Here is an 11,427-nt window from a genome sequence, read left to right on the forward strand (position 1 = left end):
AATTAACTGCTAGTTTCAAAAACCTGCTGATGCTCTGCAGAATCATTGCCTTACCCATCTTGTACGTATAAATGTATGGCTTTGCCCCTGTCATGTTTCTTAGCTTTACTCCTTGCCCTCTCTTGGTTGTCTAATCCTCAAGTCCTCACTTTCCTTTTGTGTTATACCTTTCTATTTGTATTTCTTCTTTTGAGTTCTTATACTATGGGGAATATACGATATTTACACATGTGGGTCTGGTTTATTTCACTTATGACTATATCTTCAAATGGCATCCCCTTAAATATAAATGCTTCAAGTTTATCATTCATTATAGCTGAGTAATACTCCATTATATAAAAATACTTCTTTTTCATCCATTCCTCAGGTGATGGGCATCTTGGTTGTTTCCAAGATTTGGCTATCGCAAATTGTGGTGCTATAAACATAGGAACACATGGATCACTATATGATGTTTTCATTTCTTCCAGGAAAATTCCCAGTAGGGGGATAACTGACTTGAATGGGATTTCCAGTCTTAGTTTTTATAAGGAGTCTCCATACTGATTTCCATAATGGGTGCACCAGTCTACATTCCCACCAGCAGTGGAGAAGGGTTCCTTTTTTCCCCACAGCCTCTCCAACATTTGTTGTTAGTTGATTGCTTTATGATAGCAATTCTTTGTGGAGTGAGGTGGTATCTGTGTTGTTTTAATTTGCATTTCACAGATGGCTAGTGATGTGGATCATTTTTTCATAAATTTATTTGCTTCTTTAATTTCATCCTCTGAGAAGCATGTGTTCATCTCAGATGCCCATTTTTGGATTGGATCTTTAAATTTTGAGGATATAATGGTTTTCAGTTGTTTATAAATTCTAGAGAGCAGACCTTTGTCTGAGTGCTTATTAGTTAAGATTTTTTTCCAAATTTGTGGGCTGTCTTATCACTTTGTTTGTAATTTCTTTTGATGTGGAAAAACTTCTCAATAAGAGGAGATCCCAGTTGTTAACTCTTTCAACTATTATCAGTGTGATTTGGGTTTAGTTCATGAACTCTTTGCCTACGGTTATGTCTTCAAGAATTCTTCCTAATTTCTCTTCCAGATGATTTAGTATTTCTGTTTTATTGTTTATGTCTTTAATCAATGTTGACTTTAGTTGAGTGCATGGTGATAGACCCGGGTCAAGTTTTAGTTTCCGCATGTAGAGAGCCAGTTTTTCCAGCACCATTTGTTAAAGTGGCTATCTTTCTTCCAGTAAGCTTGTGTGGCCCCTTTCTAGAAGATCAGGTGTCTGAGTGTGTTCATAGCAGCCTCCACATCTTCTAATTTATTCCATTGATCCACAGGTCTAATTTTTTGCCAGTACCATGTTGATTTTGTCACAGTAGCTTTCCAGTATAATTTCAAGTCAGGAATTGTAATGCCTCCTGCCTTGTCTTTGTTGCCCAGGATTGCCTTTCTTATTCTAGGTCTTTTCTGGTTCCAAATAAATTTTAGGAATGATTTCTCTAGGTCTGGGTGGTATGATGGTGGTAGTTTGATAGGGATTCCATTAAATTTGTACAGCAATTTTGGGAGTATGGCCATCTTCACAATGTTTGTTCTTCCTATGCAGGAGCATGAAATATCTTTCCATTTTCTGAAATCCTCTATGATCTCTTTTTTAAGATTATTGTAATTTTCTTTGAAAAGATCTTTGACTTCTTTAGTTAGATAATTTCAAACTATTTCATTTTCCTCAGTGCTATTGTAAAAGTTATTTTTTTCTCTGATTTCCTTATCAGAGTGTTTGTTATCTGTGTAGAGGAATGTTATTGACTTTTGGGTATTGACTTTGTATTCTGCTGTGCTACGGAATTTGTGTATCAATTCTAGTAGATTCTTGGTGGTGTTTTTTGGATCTTCCAAGCAAAGTATCATGTCATCAGCAAATAATGATGATTTAAATTCTTCTTTACCTATTCTTATTTCTTTTTTTTTCTACCTCTTGTCTAATGGCTCTAGCTAATGATTCCAGAAAAATATTGAATAGGAGAGGTGATAGAGGACATCCTTTTTTTTTACCAGATCTGAGAGTAAAAGATTTCAGTTTTTCCCCATTTAGAATTATATTAGCCACTGGGTTGTCATAGATGGTTTTTATCAGATTGAAGTTGAGGCCATCTGTCCCGATGTCTTGTAGGACTTTGAAGATGAATGAGTTTTGGACTTTGTCAAAAGCCTTTTCTGCATCAATTGAGATGATCATGTGGTTTTTAGATTTGGCTGTATTGATATAATGTATGATATTTACAGATTTTCAAATATTGAATCATCCTTGCATCCATGGGATGAATCCTACCTGGTCATGGTGTATGATCTTCTTGATGATTTGCTGTATTGTATTTGCTATGATTTTATTGAGGATTTTTGCATCTAAGTTCATAAGGAAGATTGGCCTATAGTTCTTTTATTTAGTCACGTCTTTACCTGGTTTGAGTATCAGTATACTTGCCTCCATGAATGATTTTGGGAGGATTTCTTCCTTTTCAAATTCTTTGAAGAATTTGAGGAGTATAGATAGTATATGTTCCATAGATTTCTTGTAGAATTCAGCTGTGAATCCATGAGGACCTGGACTTTTCAGCAGGTTTTTATTACAATTCTTTTTCATTGGCTGTTATTGGGTAATTGAGAGTTGTAGTATATTCTTGATTAAGTTTTGGTAATTTGTCCCTTTGTATGAATCTGTCCATTTCTTCTGTGTCTTCTATGGTGTGAGAGCAAAGGTTCTCAAAGTAACAATTGACAATCTTCTGAATTTCCAATTGGTCTGTTGTAATTACACCCTTTTCATTCCTTATTGCTTGTATTTGAATTTTTTCTTTCCTCTTTTTGTTGAGGTTAGCTAATGACCTATCAAGTTTAAGTAATCTCTCAAAGAACCAGCTTTTTGATTTGTTCTTTCAAATGTTTTCTTCATCTCAATTGAATTAATTTCTGCTCTAATCTATTTGATTTCTTCCCATCTTTGGGCTCTGAATTTGGTTGCTCTTCCTTTTCTAAATGTTGGAGATGCAGCAGTAGGGTGTTTATTTGTTCCCATTCTGTTTTCCTAATGTGTGAGTTCATACCTATGAATTTCCCTCTGAGAACTGCTTTCATCGTATCCCATAATTTCCGATAGGGTACGCTTGAATTTTCATTGCATTGCAGATACTGTTCAATTTCTTGTTTAATTTCGTCTGTGACCCATTGATTGCTGAGTAGGTTGTTGTTTAATTTCCATGTATTTATGAGGTAATTCTGGTTTCTTGTTTCATTTATTTCCAGTTTCATTACACTGTGTTCAGATAGTATACATGGGATAATTTCTATTTTCTTGCATATATTTAAGGATGACCTATGGACCAGTATATGGTCTGTTTTGGAAAATAACCTGTGTATGTGCAGCTGAGAAAAATGTGTATTCAGCTGTCTTTGGGTGGAACACACTATATGTTCACTAAATCCATTTGTTCCAAACTCTGGTTTAGTTGTGCTACTTCTTTGCTATTTTTTGTCTGGTTGACCTATCTTTTTGGGATAAGGGTGTTTTAAGGTCTCCTGTTAAGATTGTGGTATTGGATATTAGATTTTTCATGTCCATTAAGATTTGTCTTATTTAGCTATTTGTTCCCATGTTTTGTGCGTATATATTTATGAGTGTTACCTCTTCCTCTTGAATTTTTCCCCTAACCAATATAGTGGTCTTCTTTATATCCTTTGATCATTTTTGGTTTGAAGTTGAGACTTTCTGAGTTCAGGATTGCTACCCCTCCTTTTTTCTGCGGTGCTGGGGCATGTAGTATTGTTTTCTATCTTTTGACTTTCAGCCTATGAATTTCTTGATGAGTTAAGTGTGTTTCTTGTACACAACATACTGTTGGATTTTGTTTCCTAATCCACTGTGCCAGTCTATTTCTTTTAATTGGTGAATTGAGTCAATTTAAATTGGTGGTTTCTCTTGATATGTATTGACCTGGGTTTGTCATGTTATTTTCCTATTGTTGGTTCCCTCCATGTATTGTATGCTTAATAGTTTTTTTCCTGTTTGTTGGGTTCTATCTGTTGTTGTTCTTGGAATTGCTGGCATTTTTATCCCTTTCTAGAATATGTTTTCCTATTCTATGTTGGGTTGGTTTGGTCATCATGAATTTCTTTACTTGTTCTTTGTCATGGAAGTATTTCACTTGTACATTAAACTTGAAAAATCATTTTTTCAATACATATCAGTCTGGGTTGGAATTTGTTTTCTTGTATGACTTTGAATACTTTGCTTCATGTTCTTGACTTGATGATTTGTGAAAAGAAATCTTCTTTTATTTTGTTGGTTTTTCTTTTAAATGTGATGTTTCTTTTCTCTAGCAGCTTTTATTATGTTCTTCTTGTGCTGAAAATCTTGAATCTTGATTATTATATATCTAGATGTAGTTTTAAATTGTTGAGTTTTTTTAAAATGGCTTTAAAATGTACTTTAATAAGTTGATGCTGTATTGCTGCTCCATTTCTCAGAAAAAAATCAAAATTTAAGGTATCAGAAAAAAATAAACATGGTACATCAATAGAAAAGGCACAGTGTAACTACCTAAGATATACAGGACTAAGAGCTACTGGCAGGCCTTCAGCATGCAGCAACCCTATTCCTAAGAGTGTATTAGGCCCATCAAGGAAAGCTGTCAAAAGCAATATCATAAACACAAACATGTCATTTCTGGGATGTCCTTATGCAAAGAAAGGATGAGGGCAAGTTAACAGATTTTTTAAAAGATACACTAAAATGAAAACCTCTAAGAAAAAATGTCTTTAGTACATGAAAGTATAATATATGAGACATAACAGAATCATACATATTCTGTCTGTGGCTTCTGTGGACATTTGCCTGAATTCTCACCTGGGAGCAAATGGAGCAATGGAGCTATGGTCACTGGGAGATGTTTGGTTTCAGTGGTGTATTTGGCAGTTTCTCTGGGCATGAGGGGTGTAAAAAGCAAATAAACACAATGGAAAAAAAAATGGGATGCCTAGATTTATAGGGTTTTGTGGAATAGTGAAAGTTTTCCCTGTATAAAATTGTCTTCTCTTAACAAAGATAGTTTTAATTTTTCTTCCAAATTTCAGTAAATCTTATTTTACTTTCTTGCCCAATTATTTTGTATAGGATTTCCAGCATGTTATTGAACACAGGTGGCAAATGCATGAACCTTTTTCTTGTATCTGATACTAGAGGAAGAACTTCCAGTCTTTTATTAATGAGTCTGATATTAGCCAGAAAACTTTGCAAATTCAGCCCATATGCTGTACACAAGCAATATGTGGAGCTCAGTTGTTATTCTGTACAGTAAGAGTACACAACCTAATTGGAAATTAGAAAACCAATTCCATTTGAAAGCACTTCCAAAGAATAAATGAGCTGAGAATAAATGAAATAAATAATACCTAAAACTTGTATACTAAAAACTATAAAACTTTTAAGGTATATTAATAAACCAAACTAAAAAAATAAACCAGAATGCTCAAATCAATAGGACTCTAAGGAAGTATTTTGTCATTCTGCCTTCAACAATTCATTATATTTGAAACTTCAGGAATGCATCAGACAGAATTGATTAAACAAACCGCATAGAATTTGATAAATATTTCCCTTCCCTTGCCCTCTGCCCCCAGCATACTTCCTTAGAATACTACAGGCAGGGAAGACCTAACTATTGGGAGGAATCCCTAGGACGTTTTCAAGGTAGAATTCTGCCTAGTCCAAAAGGGTTCCTTCTTTTAAGGGTTTCAGGAAACTAGACACTCACTTTATTAGTATAGGTGACATTTGTTTGGAGCAAATTCAGCTCCAGGAGCTGCATGGTTGAAAGCAGGAGGGGTTCCACCAATTGCCCCAATTCGTTCTAGCATAGCAGCCTGACCAAAGCATTCACTTGTTGCTGGCATTAATCCCAAGGTTCCATGGGCATCATAGTGGTAGGTCCTGGAGGAGCTGGTGTACCAGTTGACACTGGAGCAGGGGGCATAACACCTTTGTTGTTTATGCCCATAGCGCCTCTCATAGCCATCTGGCCCATCTGTATCGCTTATTCTCATGCATCAGGCAAGATTCCCTTGAATCCTTTCTGCTGTCGCTGCATCATTTCTTTCTTCTTTCCGCTGCATTTCTTCTTCATGGCACCTATGCTCCTCTTCCTGCATGAGCTCCAGTTGCTTCCATTTTTGGACTTCTTGGTTATGCAGCGCTTCCATTCTTTGAAGTTCTTCTTGGCATCTCATCAAATCCTGCCTCATCAGCATAACTTGGTGCTCATGGCTAGCAGCCTCCATCTCCATCTCCAGCTTCTCACGGGCTTCCTTGATGTTACAGTCCACTTGATCCTGCTGCTGCTTTTCCATTCAGTAAGTACCTTCCAGCACATGGCATATTCATGTTCAAAGGAGCCAGACTGTGCAAATCAAGTTGGCTGTTCTCGCTCCTTGTGAAATTGCTGGTCCTTTATAACAAGCTTTTCTGAAAGTCTTTCTTCACCATCTAACTGGTCCATAGGCTCCACAGCCACAGGCCAAGGAAATGTGGTTAGTAGGAAAGACCTTCACTGCATCTGTCCAGAGCTTTCTGTGAAGCTGTCTTCCCTGGGAACTCAACAATGCCTTCTCCTAATGGTCTTCCTCGATAATCCACAATGACTACAGCCCTTTCCACCTGGCCAAACACAGAAAAGGCTTCTTCCTGTAGATCGTTGGACACATACTGAGGAAGGTTTCAGACTGTAAGAGATGCACTATGGCAGGCAAAGCACACACACAGTTGTTTTCCATGGAGAGGCATATCATCCAGCTCCACTTTGGCAATCTATGCAAGGGTTCATGTTTCCAACCAGATAAAACCAAAGCATTTATCCTTATGAATGAACACTTCTCCTGCTTTCTCATACTTCTCAAATAGTTTCCTCACTTCCTGTTCATTGATGTCAGTGTGAAGATTGCCCACAAAGAGGCAGTTATGTTGGATAAATGTCTTCTCTCCTGGTTTCCTAATATTCTTCAGGTCAATTGACAAACCTTCATTTTGGCTACTGGCCTGTTGCCCATTTGCAGGTACTTGTGGTGGCTGCTGCTGCTGCTGCTGCTGTTTCTGATAATGATGATGCCAGTGGTGATGCTAATGATGCTTCCTTGGAGTGTGTTTTTGCTTCTCCAAGTTAAAGTCTTTTTTATTTATTTTTTTATTTTTTTATTTATGAGAGAGAGAGAGAGAGAGAGAGAGAGAGAGAGAGAGAGAGAGAGGTGTGTGTGTGTGGCCAGCTCAGCCCACCAGGGGGCGGGCTGGCTAGCATGTGGTGCTGGGGGATTGAACCGTGGTCCCTGTGCTTCGCTGAACTTGTTCTAAGTAGGTGCTTTAGACCACTGAGCCATCTCTCCAGCCCCCCAAGTTAAAGTCTTATTGCTCTGCATTTTTATACTCTCAACTTGATTGAAGACAGCAAAGTGCCTCCAGTCCTAACTTTGATTTTGTCAATACCAGCAGTCCTCTCCACAGAGTAACAATGATGCTACCCAGGCTCCACCATCCAGAGAAAAGCTGGGTTGATATTATTTCAAGTTCTATACACCTTGGTTACCTGAATGTCAGATTATTTCCCCATATTTGGGAATGTTCTGCTATTACTTCTGCCCACATTCTTTTTATGTAGTTTGTGTTGCCTTTTTCTTTCTCATTGATCTCTATTAGTCTTATGTTGTTCATTTTTGCATCATCTTGTAGCTCTTGAGCTGCTATATCCTGGATCCTAGTTGTTTTTAAGTGATCTCTTCTTACTTTTTCACTAACTGCAATAGTGTGTTGAAGGACTGAAAGTCTATTTTCCATTCAAACAATTTTGCCAACTTTTAATGGAGTTTTTAATCTCTTGTCTATCTCTTTGAATCTGCTTCATGCATTCTATTTCCTTCTTATATTGCACATTCAAAGTTTGCATCAGTTTTCTATTCTCTTTTTTATCATTGTCTTCTTCAGAAATGCTTAGTAATTCTTTCATTATAGTTATCATTTCTTTTTTACCTGTGAGATTATTTCTGATCTGATTTCCTCTACATTTTTCTGCAGTTGTTTCTTTATTTCAGTTGCTATTATTTCAGAGATTTCAGGTGTGTGACTTCCAATTTCTTCTATGCTGAAGTCTCCTGGGTGGACTCAGGGCCTAGGAATGAATTTTACTGCTTCTTCCTGTCATTTTCTATATCAGAGAGAACTCTTTATTTTGATTTCTGTGATACCTTTCTGTGAAAGTTTGACAGTAGATAGCTGTATCAGTGCAGCGAAAGCCTGTTTGTACAGAGTCTGTTTTTTAGGTATCTCCCCGGTGTCAGAGATTCTTGTTTTGTGTGTGTGTTAATGTAATACCTTCTCTATGGATGGAGAGTGAGATATTGGTTTCCACTTGACACTGCCCTCCACATTTATTTATTTTCTTTTGTATCAATTTTATTGAGAAAGAAATAGCAATGAGACAGTTTCAAAACCAATTTGTAGGACAATTTCAATAATTAATACATTGCATATTGTTGGCTTCTTAGTGGTTATTCATAGTACAAGACACAGACATGATATCCTGTCCAAATATTATTAGTACAAATCTTTCTTCTCATTGAATTAAGAGAAAGTAGCTGTATATATATCCTAACTATTTTGTATATACAAATACAAAATGGTGCTTCATTTGTATCCCCTTTTGTTTAGCTTTGTCAGAGATGAGTATTCCATCAGCATTTAAATATTGTAGGTCCGTGAATTCAGAAAAATATTCCAATATAGTCCAGTAGTTCATAACAGTAGTGGGTTATCTGTGGGACTGACAATGTCAGAAGTTGTTGACTTGAGCCTTTTACAACACAGCTTATTAATATGGCTTTACTTTTTATACCTTGTTTTTATACTTATCTGCTGGATGGTTAAGATCAAGATAAAACAAGACATATATAACAAGAAATGTAACTTCTGTATTTGACAAGGTTAGTTAAATTCCCTCAGGATTTACCCTGAAACCTTGTACTGCAGTGTGTAGATCCTTTGTCAGTATTATCCTTGTGGATGAGACACGGCCATTGCTTGACCAATTTGCTCTCTGTGAAAGCCTGAGAGAATGTTTTCTCTCCATGTGACTCTACTTAGGTATACTCTACATCATCAATCACTTTCTTCTGTTGTGTCCCAAATTTTCTGATCAAGGAGATTATGTTGTCCTCTACATTTCATTGTAGAGCTTTGTTGAAGTTATTACTTAAGTACCTCTGAATATTAATACCCAGTGGAAAACATGTGATTAAGACAGATATGGTTTCCTATTTCCAGTAGTAAATTAGCAATGCTAATAACAACCAGTGATATTTAGCAATTGACAAATTTTTGTTTCTAATGGGTTTGTACTTTAAACCATGGGTGCAAACATAATTGAATAACAAAGCAGATCTTAAGTTGAGAATTTGTATTTAAATTAGTTCCCCTGATTTTCTCTAAACATCTCTCTTTTATGCACTTGGAGTCTCCCCATCAGACTAGCTAACTGCAGCTACCTGTTCCCACCTCTGTGCCACGAGGATGTTCTTGTAGGTCTGGGTCTTGGTCTGGGCTCTGCCTGCCCCAGCAGTACACCTCAAGTTACTGGGTCTAGATCTACTGAACTTGAGCTTGACTGGAAGGCTTGCATCTGACTGCTGTATTCAGCTCCTTCCAGCTAAGCCCAGTACATGTGAACTGCTGGGCCCCACTGGGTGCCTGTCCCTCCGCTCCTTCCTGGTAGACCCACTGGGGTGGTGTGGGCCTTCTATGCAACTAACTCCTGCTTTTTAATACCAATTTTATATTGTTCTTCTTTGTATTATCTGAAGGTGTTGAATTTTTATTGATCCCATATTATTTTTAAGAATGCTTTCCTTTCATGATCACTACCCCTGATCCTGTCTTCAAGTTCTATTTTCAGTTTAATTCAAGTGGTTTTGCAAACTTTCAGTGGAACTTTTAATATCCTGGATGTCTGTTTGAATCTGTTTCGTGTATTACATTTCTTTTGTATGTTCACATTCGTTGTTCCCATCACTTTCCTATGCTCCTCTCTTTTTTTAAATCTATGTCTACTCTAGATATACTGAGAAAGTTCTGCATTATGGTCACCATTCCTTTTTTTGTCTGAGATATTTTTTTATCTGGTTTGTTGTATAGACTAATGGATTTGTTTCTTCAGTTTCTATCATGTTAGAAATTTCAGGTGTGCATCTTTCATTTTCTTTTATCTTAATGTCTGTGGACCTATTCTGAGTAGGTTGGAGGTCTGGCTTTGCATTTCTATTGAGTGTCCTGTCATTTTCTATTTTTTAAAATTTTTGTTTTCTGTGCTGATTCTTATAAATTTTTGTTGTAGATGCTTTGTCATTAGTATTAAGGCCTCCCTAGGAAATGTCTGTTTTCTACAGGGTCTTCTTCTTCTTCTTCTTCTTCTTCTTCTTCTTCTTCTTCTTCTTCTTCTTCTTCTTCTTCTTCTTCTTCTTCTTCTTCCTCTTCTTCTTCTTCTAGTACCAGGGATTGAACTCAGGACCCAAGCACTTATTCGACTGAGCTATCTTCCCAGCCCAGGGACATCTATATGTAGGATATTCTTAATTTTTGTCTTTTCCAAGTTCTTATCTTCTAATTTTTTAAGTGTGAGATATTGTTATCTCTTTGGGTCAGTCTCTAGTCCTTTAGTACTGAGCTTTGGTGAGGTTATTACCCCCAGATACTCCAGTATTATTATAGAAGGGAGAACAACTGATTATAACAGATATGACAGTGAAGGTAAAGAAGTACAGTTAGTAATAACAACAGCATCAAGCACAGCTTAGAAACTGGCAATCTTTGGTGACTATAATTTTGGTACCTTTAACCATAAGAGCAAGGTTTATAGTTATATAGTAGAACACATCATAAATTGGGAATTTGTATGCAAAGTGTTACCCCTTGATAGTGTAGTTAAACCCTGTAGGAGGGAAATTTAAGAGGGATAGTAGATAAAACAGAAATAAATGAAGAAAAATATGGTAGAAGCAAGTCTGGTAAACAAAGAATCATCATACAACCTTTGGGAAACTATAGAAGAAGGCAGCAGAGAAAGACAATTAACCAGAAAAATCAGAGAGATCATTCACTCATATGAAAATATGATTAAATCAAGAGAAATAATGGAGGAAAGGGAGAAGACAGATAGGATAAAATCATAGGTAAAAGATATAAAAAAGGAGGGGGATAACAAACAAACAAGTAAAGAAGGAAGAAAATGAAATAAAACATACTAAAATATAAACTTCCATGGGGGCCGGGGAGATAGCTCAGTAGAATAAGTCCTTGCCTGGCAAGCATAAGGTCCTGAGTTCAATCCCCGGTTCTGCAAAGAAAATA

The 11,427-nt window shown here is 36.6% G+C and overlaps 1 pseudogene; it reads right to left on the minus strand.

Annotated features, from left to right (window-relative positions):
* Positions 1-5,804: 5,804 nt before the first annotated feature.
* Positions 5,805-11,427, minus strand: part of LOC101576741 — a 51,122-nt pseudogene continuing 45,499 nt past the window's right edge.

Source organism: Octodon degus, unplaced genomic scaffold (assembly GCF_000260255.1).
Source record: "Octodon degus isolate 3935 unplaced genomic scaffold, OctDeg1.0 scaffold00243, whole genome shotgun sequence".
NCBI lineage: Eukaryota > Metazoa > Chordata > Mammalia > Rodentia > Octodontidae > Octodon > Octodon degus.